This window comes from Hypanus sabinus, chromosome 9, assembly GCF_030144855.1.
Source record: "Hypanus sabinus isolate sHypSab1 chromosome 9, sHypSab1.hap1, whole genome shotgun sequence".
In the NCBI taxonomy this organism is placed as follows: domain Eukaryota; kingdom Metazoa; phylum Chordata; class Chondrichthyes; order Myliobatiformes; family Dasyatidae; genus Hypanus; species Hypanus sabinus.
In genome coordinates, this window is record NC_082714.1 from 159,010,892 (window position 1) to 159,025,191 (window position 14,300).

Sequence of the window (14,300 nt, forward strand, 5' to 3'; positions counted from 1 at the left end):
CCTACACATACTGTAAGCCATGTTGAACTATATAAGCAAAGAATGCTTAATCAAACTATATATTTAAAATATTACTGAAATATTAGATACACTGCAGTGGGGGAAAGCTGCAAGTATTGCCACACATTCCAGCGCCACATAGCGTGCCCACAGTGTTCAGCAGAAACTTCATCAGCGACACAACACTAAAACTACAAAACAGCAAAACTCACCACACACACACACACACACACACACACACACACACACACACACACACACACACACACACACACACACACACACACACACACACACACACACACACACACACACACACACACACAGAGTCTCTGAGATCCTCCAACCCTTGGTCCCGGACTCTCAGCCTCACTGACACTGGGCTCCAACTTCACACTCAGACTGAGGTCCTACAGATTACGTGTTGGACCTACTGGACTCGCACAGACGTCCGGCCTGATGACCCAGGCCCTCATGTCTCTTTGGCCTCTACCTTCGGTCTTCGACCATCAGGCTCCACTTCTGTGCTCTGGACTTTGCCGACAACTGGTTTTTGACTCCCCCCCCAGGACTAACCAATCGTGGGTTTGACCTTTGGGTCTTGACTGCCGGACTGATGCGGATGTCTTTTGACCTTCAAGCCCTGACCTCTGGACTCACACCGATTTCCAACCCTAGTGAACTAGAGAGGGTGGGCTTATGCCCTCATGATTCCTGCCCATATCTGCGACTCACTGCCCGAATGGCCCCTGTATAACCGTCTCTCAAATACCTTACAGTGCATTGTGTAATGAGGAGAGGTGAGTGGTATTGATGCATGCAAGAAAGTAACGCATTGGTGGTCTAATTAATGTTCTGCATCACCAGTACTTACTGTATGTGTTATGAATAAACAATATTTTTCAAAACAAAATGTAACTTTGGGACTTGTCACTCAGAATGTATGAGAAAGAGAAACTGATGTCATATAAGTGCCAGTGTCATTTACAATGACCAATTAACCTATTAACCGGTCTGTCTTTGGACTGTAGGAGGCAACCGGAGCTCCCGGAGGAAACCCAGGCTGTCACGGGAAGAATGTAGAAACTCCTTACAGACGGCGCCGGAATTGAACTCTGACTCCAGAATGGCCTGAGCTGTAATGGCATCTCTTTACTGGGAATGGCAGCGCGTGTCGCGCTGGCATAGGGGTTAACGCAATGCTTTATGATTAGGATTCAATTCACGCCGCCGTCTGAAAGGAGTTTGTTCACTCTGCCCGCGATCACTGCTGTTTCCTCCCACATTCCAAGGATGTGCGGGTTAGCCGGTGTGGGCATCCGCCAGAAGCATGGTGCCATTTGCAAGCTGCCCTCAGCACATCCTCGGACAGTGTTCATCACTAGCAAAGTACTTCACTGTATGTTTCGATGTACATGAGACAAATAAATTTCTTCTTTAATCTCTAGTTGACAGTTTCCCAGTAACAACTACAATGAAATCTTTAAGAAGATCTAAATGATGAATGCCATCATAACCCGGAGAAGAATCCAAGAATAGAACTGTGCTTCAGAATTACCTTTCGAAAGGAGGAAGTGGCAGATCCAGGAACAATGCACCTGTAGTGTTCAACGTGAGGCAGAGAAACACAGAAAGGCTGATGGAGGGAACTGGCTGAAAGGGTTTTGAACTCTGTTCTGGAAGTTATGTTGGCGCTGGAAGCATGGCAACATGTACAGGCTGCCCCCCACTACATCCTCTCACTGTGTTGGTGGAAATGACGGACGTTAGCACTGCAGGGCATCACGGTAGTGTAGCAGCTAACATAACACTTTGTATTTCATAACGGTTTTCATTGTATGTTTCGATATTTCAATGTACATATGACAAATAAAACAAATCTTATCTCTACTCTTTTATAAATGTGCAGTGCAAGCTTTATTAATTTGATATATTTTCAGAAAAAAGTCATAAATCAAAGAGAGAATCAGATTGAGAAGAACATCTAAATAAAGAAGAAAATATCCCGGTAAATGAAACAGGAACACAATAACAAAAAATTGAAAGCTAAGCATCAGGATTGATCAGGTTGTAGGGTGAACTTAACTGCAGATGATAATAATCATAATTGTAACATCATGCATCTCGCAACTAGTCACCACTCACTTAGATAACCACAATATACTTACAGAAGAACTGAAAGGATGCCATAAGGGTATGAAAGGATGTAGAGAAAAACTGATAATAGATTCCGTGATTCTAAATCAAGCCCAGCAGGAAAGCAGAGATCTTTCATGTTGTTATATCGACTACCAAACAGCATTTGATTCTGTCAAAAGGAAACTGTAGACAGAATTTACTTCAAAGCTTAACCAAAATCTTCTAAATTGAGCTCAATAGTGAAAATATAACCAAGGCAATAAACATTTTTGCTATACCCACATTAATACGTTCTTCTGGTACGATAGCTTGGTCCAAAACCAATCCGGAAAATTTACAAAGAAAAATAAGAACTGACATGACAAATTTTAGAAACCACTACGTATACTCGAATGCACTTAGATTAACACTACCTAGGACAGAAGCAGGAAGAGGATTAAAAGACATTAAAATTTTCCACAACTGTCAGATAAAACTTCTAAGGATATATTTTCATCAATGAAAACGGATTCAGCACTCTGTGTGAGCATGAGTATAGCAGTTGGGATGTAATGTTAAAATTGTACAAGGCATTGGTGAGGCCGAATTTGGAGTATTGTCTACAGTTCTGGTCACCGAATTATAGGAAAGATGTCAACAAAATAGAGAGAGTACAGAGGAGATTTACGAGAATGTTACCTGGGTTTCAGCACCTAAGTTACAGAGAAAGGTTGAACAAGTTAGGTCTTTATTCTTTGGAGCGTAGAAGGTTGAGAGGAGGACTTGATAGAGGTGTTTAAAATTATGCGGGGGATAGATAGAGTTGATGTGGATAGGCTTTTTCCATTGAGAGTAGGGGAGATTCAAACAAGAGGACATGAGTTGAGAGTTAAGGGGCAAAAGTTTAAGGGTAACACGAGGGGGAATTTCTTTACTCAGAGAGTGGTAGCTGTGTGGAATGAGCTTCCAGTAGAAGTGGTAGAGGCAGGTTCGGTATTGTCATTTAAAGCAAAATTGGATAGGTATATGGACAGGAAAGGTTTGGAGGGTTATGGGCTGAGTGCAGGTCGGTGGGACTAGGTGAGAGTAAGCGTTCGGCACGGACTAGAAAGGCCGAGATGGCCTGTTCCCGTGTTGTAATTGTTATACGGTTATATGGGCAATTCTGATAAGGAGTACACACCACTAAACTTAAAGAAAGTACAACCCAGACAAATGAATAAATTTTAACTACAGTTACCCAATGGAAGAGCATCATCCTCCATGGAAGACATCCCCACGATCTGAACAGACTAGATGTGGACAAGGAATGTTCAACATCTGACTCAGAGCTGGAGACCGCTTCCCAGAAACAGAGGGGTTCTTTGTAGCAATACAGGACCAGATAGTTAACACAAAAATATATCAAAAATACATAATAAAAGACCACCAAGTTCAAGATGATAAATGCAGTAAATGCCAAGAGAATGATCCAACACATCACAGTTTCCTGCAGCAGTTTCACACAAAGCAGTTCACGGTGTTTTACAATGGGATAAAGTAAAGATAAAAGACCAAATGGTGTTAGTTAAAAGTAAGGCTAAATAAGTAGGGTTAATAATAATCTTGGCGAAGTTGGCCTCATTACAGCAGAAATAAATACAAGATCTCCTTCAACACTTCAAAAGAGGATATGCATTTTATCTTAGATTTTCTCAATTGGAGGGCATTGACCCTGCCTGAAGATTTGCCGAATGTTGATAAATTTGGCTTCCAGATCCAACTAGATGATTAATCAATGTATCCTCACTCCTTCCTGGGCTCATGAGACCCCAGTGATTAGTCCACAAAGTATCGATGTGTCAAATTGATCTATGCTCTGTGTGGGTTTCGAGGACACAGTAATGAATGTGTGGATAGTTCAATATATACACTGAATGAAAGGGAATGTCTCTTTGAAGGAATCATCTATCATTATTTTAAAATCCATTCATTCATCGGATGTGGGTAACTTATTGTCCCCCTGTAATCACCCTGTCATACCTTGCTAGACCATGCCAGAACACAACGAGAACAACTACGTCCTTGCGCAAAATGTCGGAGGAACTCAGCAGGCCAAGCAGCATCTGTCGAAAGGAGTAACCAGTCAATGTTTCAGGCCAAGGCACTTCAACAGGACCAGAAAGGAAGGCGAGAAGTCAGAGGCAGAACGTGGGGGGAGAGGAGAAAGAAGTACAAGGTGGTAGGTGATAGGTGAAACCGGGTGAGAAGGAGGGGAATGAGGTAAAGAGCTGGGAAGTTGAGTGGTGAATGAGATAAAGGGCTGGAAGAGTAGGAATCTGAAAGGAGAGGACAGAAGACCATGGAAGAAAGGGAAGGGGGAGGGGCACCAGGGGAAGGTAATGGACAGGTAAAGAGATAAGGTGACAGAGGGAGACAGGAATGGGGGAATGGTGAAAGGGGCAGGGCAATTTCCGGAAGTTCGAGAAATCGATGTTCATTCCATCAGGTTGGAAGCGACCCAGACAAAATACAAGCTGTTGCTCCTCCAACCTGAGTGTGGCCTCATCACGACAGCAGAGGAGGCCTTGGACTGACATGTCTGGATTCACTTGGAAGGCCACACAGGTTTCCATCTATCTATCTATTTCTTTATTTGTTCAGTGACACGTTGTCGAGTGGGCCATTCCGGCCCTTTGAGCCACTTTTCCCCACAACCCCAACGGCTCTGATTAACCCCAACCTAGTCACAGGACAATTTACAATGAGTAACGAACCTACTCAGTACGTTTTTAGCCTGTGGAGATGTGTATTTAAGTAATGCTTGAGTAATTTTGTATATATATTGCTTGATTAAGTATTCTTGTTTGTTTAAGTAATTCATTATAGTTATATGTATTTATACATATTACTTAAAGTAAACTCAAAGTTAGACCTGCATTTTTGACTAATGTGTCTTCCCTAGAATTAGTTTAATGTTTTGAAGTTATAAAACGTAACAGGAGAAACCAGAGCGCCCGGGGAAAACCCACACATTCCATGGGAAAGGTATACAGAGACTCCTTACAGGCGGTGCTGGATTTGAACCCTGAACTTTGAAGCCCCAAGCTGGAATAGCATTGCGTATCTGTGAGAGACTTCAGTGAATCTGATGCATTTTTACAGCCACGCCTTGTTTCATTGTCACCGTTGCTGATATCAGCTTTTGGAGCCCATTAGACTACAAATTAATAGGATTGTTAAGAAGGCGTACGGTGTATTGGCCTTGATTAGTTGGGGGATTGAGTTTACGATCCATGAGGTAGTGTTCCAGCTCTATAAAATCCTGATTAGACCACACTTGGAATATTGTTTTCAGTTCTGGTCACCTCGTTATGGGAAGAGTGTGGAAGCTTTAGAGAAGAAATTTATCAAGAAGTTGCCTGGGTTAGAGAGCATGTCTTATGAAAATAGGCTGAGCTGGCTAGGGCTTTTCTCTTTGGAGGAAAAGAGGATGAGAGGTGACTTGACAGAAGTGTACAAGATGAGTAGAAGCATAGATAAGAGTAGTGAGCCAGAGAATTTTACCCAGAGCAGCAACAGCTAATATGAGAGACATCTTTTTGAGGTGATTGTAGGAAAGAATAGGGGATGTTGGAGGTAATTTTTTACAGAGAGTGGTGGCTGTATGGAATACACTGAAAAGGGTAGTGGTAGAGGCAGATACATTCAGGGCGTTAAAGAAACTCCTAAATAGGCACAAGGATGATAGGAAAAATGGAGGGCCGTGCAGGAAGGAAGGGTTAGAGTAGGTTAATAGGTTGGCACAACTTTGTGGGCCAAAGGGCCTATACTGGGCTGTAATGTTCTATGTTTTATGTTCTGTATAGGAACAGAATTAAACCACTTGGCCCACCGAGCCTGCTCTGATATTCAATCATGGCTGAACATTTCACCCTGTAGCCCTTAGCCCCCTTACCAATCAAACAGTCAGTCAATCCGGCCTTAAACTCACCTGGTGTGTGGAGATGCACTGGTTAAATTACTTGGCTTGTAGTCCAAAGACATGAACTGAAATCTCACTGTGAAATTTAGATTCAGTTAATAATCTGGAATTTGAAGGGACAATAATTAATCATGAGTGATGAAGAGAAAATCTAGGCGATTGGTGTAAAAACCCATCTGCTTCACTAATGCTCTTCACAGAAACAAATCCATTGCTCAATCTGATCTGACTGCTATCTGGCGTCAGACCCATCCCACATGTGGCCACCAGTAAAATGGCCAAGTAAGCCTCTCGGTTGAAGGGCATAAGACCATAAAACAAAGGAGTAGAATTAGGCCATTCGGCCCATTGAGATTGCTCTGCCATTCCATCATGCCTCAATTATTATCCCTCTCAACCCTATTTCTTCCTCCCAGAATCTTTGCCACCTTTACTAAGCAAGAACCTATTAACCTCTATTTTAAATATAACCAATGTCTTGGCCTCCACAGCCATGTGATTCAACAGATTCACCACCCTCTGGCTAAAGAAATTCCTCCTCACCTCTGTCCTAAATGGACATCCCTCTATTCCAAGGCTGTGCCTTTTGTTCCTGTAGGAAACACTATGCCAAACTATCTTGGCATTTCAATATTCAACAGGTTTCAGTGAGATCCTGGATAACTTCACTCACCTCAACTCTGGACTGATCGTTGAACTCGATACTCCAAGTGGTGCCACAGTAGTGTTAGGGGTCAGCACGGCGTTGGTATAGCTCGGGGTGTCAGGGCTCGGAGTCCAATTCTGCCGTCCTCCATAAGGGGTATCAGTACTTCCTCCTGTGGAATATGTGGGTTTTCTCTGGGTCCTCCAGTTACCTCCCACAGTCCAAAGATGTGCTGGATAGGTTAATTGGTCCGTTGTCCGGCGCTTAGGTTAGGGTTAAATCAGGGTTGTCAAGTTTTGCAGGCCAATACGACTCAAAAGGCACGGAGGGCCTATTCCGTGTTGTGTCTTCAAATAAATGAATAGGTAAGTGCGGTCTAACCAGAGTTTTATTGAGCTACAGTATTACCCTGGGGCTCTTGAGCTCAATCCCCTGACTAATAAAGGCCAAAACAGCGCATACCTTTTTAACTACCCTATCAATTTAAGGCATAGAGACTGACAGGTTCTTGATTGGTAGGTGAGTTAAGGATTACAAAGAGAAGGCAGGAGAAGTGGATTGAAATCAAAATCAGCCATGATTGCGTGGCAGTCCAGATTCAATGGGCTGAATGGCCTTATTCTAATCCTATGTATCTGGTTTTATGGTCTAATGCAGTTGATCAAGTAGCATCTGTGGAGGTAAATGGATGAACAATGTTTCAAAAAAGTTCAAAAGTTCAAAGTAAATTTATTACAAAGTACATACAGTACAGTGTAAAACTTTGAGGCACAAAAGACTGTAACACATAGGAGCAGATTTAGGCCATTTGACTCATCAAGTCTGGTCCACCATTCAATCATGGTTTCTTCTCCTCAGCCCCACTCCCCAGACTTTCCCTGTAACCTTTGGTGCCGTGTCCAATCAAGAACCTATCAGGCGCCGCCTTAAATACACCCAATAACCCTCCACAGCTGCCTGTGGTAACAAATTCCACAAATTCTCCACCCTCTGGCTAACTAAATTTCTCCACATCTCTGTTTTAAATGGATGCCCCTATATCCTGAGGCCATGCCCTCTTGTCCTAGACTCCCCCACCATGGGAAACATCCTTTCCATATCTACTCTGTCCAGGCCTTTCAACATTTGAAAGGTTTCAACGAGATTCCTTCTCATCCTTTTAAATTCCAGCAAGTACAGACCCAGAGCTATCAGACATTTCTCCCAAGATAACCCTTTCATTCCCGGAATCATCCCTGTGAACTTCTTGCATTCTAGACCTCTTGAAATGAATGCTAACATTGCATTTGCCTTCCTCACCACTGACTCAACCTGCAAGTTAGCCTTTAGGGTGTTCTACACAAGGACTCTCAAGTCTCCTTGCATCTCAGATTTTTGAGTTTCTTAGAAAAAAGTCTGTGCATTTATTTCAATGATCAAAGTGCACAACCATGCATTTTCCAACATTGTATTCCATTTGCCACTTTCTTGCCCATTCTCCTAATCTGTCTGTCCTTCTGCATCCAACCTGTTTCCTCAACACTACCTGCCCCTCCACCAATCTTCATATCGTCTGCAAACTTGGCAACAAAGCCATCTATTCCATCATCTAAATCATTTTTATACAGCATAAAAAGAAATGGTCCCAACACCAGCCTCTGCAGAACACCACTAGTCACTGGCAGACAACCAGAAAAGGATCCTCTTATTCCCATTCACTGTATTCTACCAATCAGCCAATGCTTTAACCACGCCAATAATTTTCCTGTAATACCATGGGCTCCTAACTTGTTAAGCAGCCTCAAAAGCCTTCTGAAAGCCCAAATATACAATATCCACTGCATCCCCTTTATCTATCCTACTCGTAATCTCCTCAAGGAATTCGAACAGATTCATCAGGCAAGATTTTCATTTAAGAAAACCACGCTGACTGTGTCCTATCTTATCCTGTGTCACCAAGTACTCCATAACCTCATCCTTAACAATTGACTCCAACATCTTCCCAGCCACTGAGGTCAGGATAACTGGTCTATAATTTCCTTTCTGCTGCCTTCCTCCTTTCCTAAAGAGTGGAGTACATTTGCAATTTTCCAGTCCTCTGGCACCAGGCCAGAGTCCAATGATTCTTGAAAGATCATTACTAATGTCTCCACGATCTCTACCACTACCTCTTTCAGACCCTAGGGTGCAGGTCATCTGGTCCAGGTGACTTATGTCCCTTTTGATCTTTCAGCTGTTTGAGCACCTTCTCCCATGTAATAGTAACTGCACCCACTTCCCTTCCCTCACACCCTTCAACACCTGGTACACTGCTAGTGTCTTCCACAGTGAACGCTGATGCAAAATACTCACTTAGTTCATCTGCCATCTCCTTGTCCCGTTATTATTTCTCCAGCCTCATTTTCTAGTGGTCCTGCATCCATTCCCATCTCTCTTTTATTTTGTTACACACTTGAAAATGTTTTTACTTTCCACTTTGATACTGTTTGCTAGTTTGCTTTCATAATTCATCTTTTCCCTCCTAATGATTCTTTTAGTTGCTCTCTGTAGGTTTTTAAAAACTTCCTAATCCCCTATCTTCCTGTTAATTTTTGCTTTGTTGTATGCCTTCTCTTTTGCTTTTACATTAGCTTTGACTTCCCTTGTCAGCCACAGTTGTACCATTTTGCCATTTGAATACTTCTTTGTTTTTCGAATATCCTGCACCTTCCTCAGTTTTCTTAGAAACTCACATCATCGCTGCTCTGTTGTCATCCCTGCCAGCATCTCCTTCCAATTTATTTTGGCCAACTCCTCTCTCATACCACTGTAATTTCTTTTACTCCACTGAAATACTGCTACGTCAGACTTTATTTTCTCCCTATCAAATGTCAAGTTGAACTCAATCATATTGTGATCACTGGTTCCTAAGGGTTCTTTTACCATACGCTTCCTGATCACCTCTGGTCCATTATATAACACCCAATCCAGTGTAGCTGATCCCCTAGTAGGCTCAACAGCAAACTGCTCTAAAAAGCCATCTTTTAGGTGTTCAACAAACTCACTCTCTTGAGATCTGTCATCTACCTGATTTTCCCAATCGACCTGCAAGTTGAAATCTCCCATTACTATCATAACATTGCCCTTTTGACTCGCCTTTTCTATTTCCCTTTGCAATCTGTGGTCCACCTCCCAGTCTCCCTGCAATCTGGGTCCTTTTACCCTTGCAGTTTCTTAACAACACGCAAGGATTCAACATATTCCAATCCTATGCCATACTTTTCTACTGATTTGATGTCATTCTTTACCAGCAGAGCCACACCACCCCCTCTGCCTACCTTCCTATCCCTCCAATACAACGTGTAATCTTGGACATTCAGCTCCCAAGTACAACCATCCTTCAGCCACGATTCCGTGATGGCCACAACACCATACCTGGCAATCTGTAATAGTGGAACAAGATCATCCATCTTATTTCTTATACTCTGTGCATTGAGTTATAACACTTCGCGTACTGAATTTGCTACCCTTTTTGATTCTGCATCCCTAACGCAGATACTTACTCTGCTGGCTGCAATTTTGTCTTATCATCTGCCTGCCCTTCCTGGTGGTCTGACTGCACGCTAGCTTTGCTTTTTTCCCATCTGTCCTATCCTGAGTCCCTTCACTCCTGTTCTCACACCCCTGCCAAATTAGTTTAAATCCTCTCCAGCAGCTCAAATAAACCTGCCCGTGAGAATATTGGTCCCCCTCGGGTTCTGGTGCAACCCGTCACTTTTGAGCAGGTCATACCTCCCCCAGAAGAGATCCCAATGATCCAAAAACCTGTAGTCCTACATATATATAGTTAAGACTTTTGGGAGTACTGTAGTAATTTTATATATTGCAGAGTACCCCTGCCGCAAAAAAAAAAAATTCATTCCATATGTGAGTGATGATAAACCTGATTCTGATATGGGTCTCTGTTGTGGACTAAGAGTGGGAAGGGGGCAAGGAGAGAGGAATCATGGTTGGGAAAAGGGGAAGGGAGAAGGGAGGGAGCAGAAAACACCAGAGAGACATTCTAAGACTTTTATATACCTAAGACCTTTGTACAGACAAACAGACAGACATACATATTTTATTGATCCCGAGGGAAACTGGGTTTTGTTACAGTCACACCAACCAAGAATAGTGTAGAAATATAGCAATATAAAACCATAAATAATTAAATAATAATAAGTTAATCATGCCAAGTGAAAATAAATCCAGAACCAGCTTATTGGCTCAGGGTGTCTGACACTCCGAGGGAGGAGTTGTAAAGTTTGATGGCCACAGGCAGGAATTACTTCCTATGACACTCAGTGTTACATCTCAGTGGAATGAGTCTCTGGCTAAATGTACTCCTGTGCCTAACCAGTACATTATGGAGTGGATGGGAGACATTGTCCAAGATGGCATGCAACTTGGACAGCATCCTCTTTTCAGACACCACCTTCAGAGAGTCCGGTTCCACTCCCACCCCCACAACATCACTGGCCTTATGAATGAGTTTGTTGATTCTGTTGGTGTCTGCTACCCTCAGCCTGCTGCCCCAGCACACAACAGCAAACATGATAGCACTGGCCACCACAGACTCGTAGAACATCTTCAGCATCATCCGGCAGATGTTACAGGTCCTCAGTCTCCTCAGGAAGTAGAGACGGCTCTGACACTTCTTGTAGACAGCCTCAGTGTCAGTACTGTATATGTCAACATAGACAATCCTGACATTCATTTTCTTGCAGATATACTCAATAAATCCAATAAGCATAATAGAATCAATGAAGGACTGCACAAGCAGGGTGAACAACCAGTGTGAAAAGACACCAAACTGAACAAATACAAAAAGAAAATAAAAGAAATAATAATAATAATAATAATAAATAAGCAAACGATATCAAGAACATGAGATGAAGACTTATTGAAAGTGATTCCATAGATTGTGGGAACAATTCAGTGTTGAATGAGTTAAGTTGCATGAAGTTCAAGAGTTCAAGAGCCTGATGGTTGAGGGGTAATAACTGTTCCTGATCCTGCTGGTGTGACTCCTGAGGTTCCTGTACCTTCTTCCTAATGGCAGTAGCGAGAAGAGACCAAGTCCTGGGTGGGTGGTGGGAGTCCCTGATAATGGATGTGGCTTTCCTGCAACAACATTTCGTTGAGATGTGCTCAGTGGTGGGGAGGACATCTTGGAATTGGCCGTATCCATGACATTTTGTAGGGTTTTCTGTTCAAGGACATTGGTGTTTCCGTACCAAGCTGTGATGCAGCCCGTCAATATACTCTCAGGTTGAGAACATGTGACGCCAACCAGGCATCTGCTTTATCAGATGCTACCTGCCCCATTGAGATCCTCCAACGGTTATTTTAACTCTTTACTCTGGTGTGCATTGGTTGTTACTTTTCCGACAATACTGAGTACGCCTCACTGGCTATCTGGCACTGAGGGATATTGTGAAATGATTGAGAAAAGTAGTATAGAGTTGCAGCTTCTTTACTTGGTAATGGGAATATTGATATGTAATGCCCAGGACTATTGGCTTATGTATGTCTAGGGGAAAATCCGTCCACCTGCCAAATCGTGTCTCCTGTATGCATGGATGCTCTGTAATGCACACTGGTACAAACTCGCACACACAATATCAGACCGCACACCATGTACGTTTACTCTTTATAAATCTTACTAGAACTAGGTCATTAATAGCGATACAATATAAAAAGAAAAGAAAAAGGCGTCAAAACATCAGAGTTCAATCAATTAGTGCACAACCGTTGGGGCTCAATTATCAAAGCCTTTGGTCCACTATTCGATCTTCTCCGATCTCCTCGACCCGCTGCCTGGCCGACCAGAGCGCTTCCAGCACATCCTTCCTCTTCTGTTCTCCTCCCCAAAATCCCGCGCACATACATACATATAAAATAACATCGCTATCATTGGTTAGTTGCTCTGTTATCAACAATTATAACCCAAACATTCCAACTAAACAGAGCATTACCTCATCAGTTACCCACAGAGAAGCCATTTCATTATAACTCTACTGAGAAGCCATTTTATTTAAGCAGTTGACAGTTAACATCACAGTTAATAATCTGAGAACCCTACAGATAAAATACTATCAATATTTAATATAGGCTATTTATTCAATTAGCCTATCGCACAACAGGTACAGATATTACCCCTCTCCAAAGATCATCTGTTTGATGTGGTGGAGAGGTTTGAGGGTTCCTGAGATTCCCAGAGTGATGTCATGTGGAGTTTAGCTCCCGGTAGGATGACCCATGGTGGAAAGGTCAAGGGAGAGGCCCTACCAAGAACTCAGTGATGGAGCTGGCGGAAGATGAAGTCACATGACAAGAACAGTGACGAGGAAAGCTGCAGCGGTGGACGGTCCCAGTCATCATGCACTCCACCCCCCCCAGGCACCTGATCCCGACCTGTCGATGGTTGCTGTGCATCTGGCTCCCCATGTGAAACAAAGTCACGTACGGGCAATAACAAGTTACTGAGTGAATAAACAAGAGGTATCGGTAGAGTTATATTTTGTAATTTAAACTAATTTGAAGGAAAACACACAAATCTGAAATCTGAGTCTAACTTGGAGTTGCTTGTGTATCACGTGGTAACATGATGACTGATGCAATTCATGTATTTATACATATAACCCCTAATGAATTATTTAAACAAACAAGAATGCTTAATCAAACAAGACGTCTCCAATATTATTGAAATATTAAATACACAACAGGTAGGCTTAATGAATTTGCAGCAGAGGTGAGTGAGGGGAACAGCTTTCCCTCAGAACACTTTACCGGCCTGTAAAATGAGGCTGCTCGCCTTGTCCCCTTCTCCTGGTGACTCTATGCAAATTCCAACTGGCACCAATGCTCCCGGGAGCTGGGCAAAGCAGCATAATTCATGAGGCTAAAAATCATTGCTTCAGGGTTAATGAACAGCCTGTGATGGTCTCTAATTAACACATTAATCATCAGAGCAAAGCCAGCAGAGTGTCCGTGGCAGTTGGGTGGGGGGGGGGGGGGGGGGTTGGGGAGAGTGTTGTTCGACTCATCAATCAAACCAGTGAGTGCCTAGTCTCCCAGCGCAGGATTGGCTGCAGCAGAGTGTGTTGGACACTGGGCCCAGCTTCCCTCTGCACGTGCTCCCAATGTGGGGGCATGTTCTGCTTCTGGGGCGGTGTGGTGCAGTTGTAACTTATTCCCCCCCCCCCCCATGGACTAAACTTAATTCTCCCCCACCCTCTCGGAGCGAGAGACTTTAAGGTTCAGAATCAGCTTTATTATCATTGACGTAAGTCATGAAATTTGTTGTCTTGTAGCAGCTTACAGTGCAATACATTAAAAAATTGCTATGTTACAATAAAAATAAATAAGTAGTGCAAAAGAGAACAAAATAGTGATGAGAAGAAAATTAGTATTCAATGTCCATTCAGAAATCTGATGGCGGAGGGGAAGAAGCTGTTCCTGAAACACCAAGTGTGTGTCTTCAGGCTCCTGTACCCTGATTAGAAGAGAGTGTGCCCTGGGTGATGAGGTCCTTAATGGTGGATGCCACCTCTCGAGGATGTCCTCATTGGT